Below are 4,311 nucleotides of genomic sequence, written 5' to 3'. Positions count from 1 at the left end.
GTTTTGGAGTAATTTATTTCACAGCAATAGATAACTTAAACAAACCAATAAAGTGCATTGTACAACATGTATAGGCTGGTACCCACATTCACTTTTTGGTTTAAAGGTGGGTTTTTGAAGTTATTTCCCTACAAGCCAGGCTAACATCATCAAGCTTTGCTCTCTTTCACTTTTAATCTGAAAGCAGCAAGGGGTTTTTGCCAACATAAAATTATATTGTACTTTCAAATATCCTTGTGGATTTGCTAATTTACTTTCTATGGAGAGAGAAAGAGAGACAGAGAGAGACTGAGGAGGGAGAGAAGGAGAAAAAGAGGAATAATCTGGGAAAATTTCAAAATTTTACGAAGTTTTGTCACATGCCCTTTCAACGGTTACAATTCTCAGCATAGAGAAGTTTCACAAGATACCAAATGTGAGTTAACAGATGTGATGGTGGGGGATAAAAAGGAAAGTTTAATTAATATTTTTAGTGGGGAAAGGATCATGTGGTTCAATCCGTATGACAGTTTTAAATTTCTTATCCCTGCTAAATGAGTCAATCGAGTTGGGAACTGATTCACTTGAACACATGTGTCTCAAAGTCTCACTAAGGAAAGTGTTCTGACATGCCTTCCTGGCATATACTATCACCAAAAAAAGCACTGTGCTTAATCTTAGATCCATGCATAAAAAAGCAGAGGATGTAGGTGAAGGAGGGTCCTCAGCGCCCTGCACTCTTCCGGTGGAAGGGGGGGAGGCAGGGAAGGAGGCTGGAGTTGGTTGTGCACACTAAGGTTACTTTCTTTCCAGATGAATAACTCCGGGGTACTTTTTAACAACAAACCCGCTTTAGAGACAGAAATGGTATTGGGGAATGAACATTTCACCCACATTATCATATAGAAATAGTGTTTACCTTTTCAGCAAATACTACTTTAGTCTTGAGCATACTCTGTACCCTTTGTGAGAATAGAAGAAAGGACAGCGACAAAAAGAAGTCTCTCCTATGTTTGAAAACCAATCACAATGAAACTGTGTTGGCTAATTAGGATCTTCAACTTACGAAATATTCTGTGTAGACAGACTGAATAAACATCCACACAATGGAGCGCTATGCAACTGTTTCTATAATGGAAGTATTTATTACAGCTCTTAGAAAGCAAAAATAGAGTTCGCATATCGTCATTTTGCACCCCTAAAAAATGAAGATCTAGCTGATGACCATGAATGGCTGGTACCCTTACGAATAGAGAAACAACCAGACAATACATGCCTCCTTACGGAAGTCCATAACAAAATCCAAACTGTGGGAAACTGCATGGTAGAAACTGTTTTAGTAACTATATAGTAGAAATGACCTGATGTTCTTCAACAAACAAATTGCAAAGAAAAACAAAGAGAAGAAAAAGGAAAATCAATAGATTAAAAGATACTAAAGATTCAAATCACATAGATGTAAACATTCTGGAAACAGGTAGTTATGATGGTTGCACAACATTGTGAGTGTAATTAATGCCACTTAATTGTACACTTAAAAATGATTTAAATCACACATTTTTTAAATTAAATGGAGTCTGGCAGAACACTCAAGACTCTTGAGTCAGAGACAAGGGACTTTATTACTCATGACACAACAAGAAGCCCAAACATTAGCATATTTGTGTTGGTTTTCCTTGCTCTCAAGTGCCGCAAGGGTAATAAAGATGGGCCTAGAGATCGCCTGTACATGCAGTGTCTTGCATCACAGCTGAAGAGCACTGAGCTTGGGAAACCCACTAATTTTATAGCAAGCAGTAAGCAAGCCTGCTCTTTGACTGGGCTGGGGATGGAATGTTGGAGGGGAGTGCGGAAGAGATGTTATGTCATTTCTTAAGGTTACCAGTACATAATTAACCCTGAAAATTGGCCCTGATGAAAGAACAGTCAGGATCTTGCAATCTTGGCCCACCCAGAAAGATCTGTAGGAACAAAGGAGACCCAGAAAAGAGTGTCTCTTCCAACAATATCATGCCATGGATTTGCTTCAAAAAATCCATTGAGAAGAGAGGGTATTAGTCAGTGGGAGTATAGGTGAAACAACTTTGACCGTGAGTGGATACTTATTGAAGCTGGGTTATGACTACATGAGGCTCACTAAGCTGTTCATTCTTCTTTTATATATGTTTGAAAATTTTCCATAATAAAAGTTTTTTTAATCTTATTAAGAGTTATTATATACATTATGTGTGTGTTCTAATATTTTCTGATAGTATATTTAAAAATGCATATTTGCTATTTAAAATCTGTGGAATATTTATGGAGCACCTGGGTGGCTTAGCTGGCTGAGCGCTGACTTTGGCTCAGGTCATAATCTCATAGTTTGTGGACTTAAGCCCTGCATCGGGCTCTGTGCTGACAGCTTGGAGCCTTGAGCCTGCTTCAGATTCTGAGTTTCCCCTCTCATTCTCTGTCTCTCAAAAATAAATAAAGTGTTTAAAAATTTTAATAAAAATAAAAAATAAATAAAATCTGTGGAATTTTTTATTCTATCAGTTAATACTAAGATAATAACTTCAAGCAAATGCAGTTACTCATGATGGCAAATATTTATATTGTAATTTTATTACAGCTATATGAAAGGTCTGTTTTATAGAGAGTTGTAGGCAATTTATTGTACTTGTCCATCCTGTCCTGGGGAAAATGAATGTCTCTTCACAGAAGCCAAAAATACAAGGTCTGAGGTCTTTGATATATCTGCTAATAGTCACAAGATGCCATTGTGCAGCCATGAGAAGTAATCTCCCCAGAAATGTAATAGTTTGCCTAACATGACTGGGTGTCATTTTGAAAAAATCGGAATGCTTTTAGGCTGTGCACATTTAAAAAACAAAATGCATTTCTAGTATATTTCACCACTACCCCTTTGGCTCATTCCCTAATAGGTAATTTTATTTTGCTGGCTAGAGTGACATAAAGTTTATTGACTGATTATTACATTGAATTCAATGCCTACTTCCTTTCATCCTGCTAAGAAGTCCTTCTCATCAAATAAAACATAAAAGCAAGAGTTTCAAACACCTTGTTGCTATAAAAATTTTTTATCACCTCTTGTCTCAGTCGGTTTGGGCCACTATAATAAAATGACACAGACTGAGTGGCTTATAAACAAAAGAAATTTATTTCTCACAGGTCCGAGGCTAGAAGTCCAAAATCCAGGTGCCAGCATGGTCGGCTTCTAGTGACAGCCTTCTTCCAGGGTGAAGCCTGCCGACCTGTCACTGTGTGCTCACGTGGTGGAAACCAGAGACAGCAAACTCTTGTGTCTCTTCCTAGAAGGACACTAATCCCATTCATGAGGGCACCATCTTCATGACCTAATCACTTCCCAAAGGGCCCTCCTCCTAATAGCATCACAATGGGAATTAGGATTTCAACATATGAATTTGGCGAGGGGACATTCAGTCCATTCATCAGCCCATTTGCTGTCAGTCCCCTCTCAACATTTTTCAGCTCTTTGATGCCTAAAAAAATATTCAGCAATTTCAGCTCCCCTTCTGGGTCTTTGGGGGATGGGGTGGGTGGCAGGGAGTAGCCAGATTTCTGCACTTTTTCCTTCCGCAGTTGCATTCCTATATAGAAAACAGCAAATTTCACATTAAAAAGGATCGGAGAGTTACAGAGTTTATCCAGATGATCAACCAGCTGTTACAAAAACTTAGAAACCCTGCTTCTTAACTATACATCTTCCTAACCATACCCCTCCTAAGAGCATGCCTTGGGAAGCACAAAACTAAAGAGTATATTTCCCTTTGGGGGATCACTGTGATGCTCCTGCACTGGAGACATCAGTCTTCATACTCATCATGGGTCCTGCCATCCCACCATTCTTGCAAAGATGGTTCTTCACTGGGTACCTGAAGATCACTGTCAAAACCCAGCCTGTGCCACTGATGTGTGGCACTGGAGGATGTGGGCTACGAGGGGCCCAAGCATTTGCGTCAAGGGGGAGAGGCCTTCAAGCATAGGAAAATGTATAATGTATTCTGTTTAAAGTAAAAACTACCGAGGAAACCTCTCATCAGAGCAAATGTCCCAAAGCGCATCTGTAGCCTGACCAAAAGCTCTACCGGAGAGAGAGCGAGAGCTGTGAAATCAGAAGAAGGAGAACAACAAGAGGAAGAATCAAGGGAGAAGATACAACCCGAGTCTACAGTCCAGCAACTCACCACCCATGGCAGAACAGAGTTAGGGTAGTTATGTTTCCCACCATACAAGACACCCATCTTTTAAGCTAATTCCAAACACCAAAGGGAAAAACAACACTGACTCACACATACAGTCCATTCCTGA

Source organism: Prionailurus bengalensis, chromosome C2, assembly GCF_016509475.1.
Source record: "Prionailurus bengalensis isolate Pbe53 chromosome C2, Fcat_Pben_1.1_paternal_pri, whole genome shotgun sequence".
NCBI classification, from domain to species: Eukaryota; Metazoa; Chordata; class Mammalia; order Carnivora; family Felidae; genus Prionailurus; species Prionailurus bengalensis.
Note: the sequence above shows the minus strand (reverse complement) of the source record.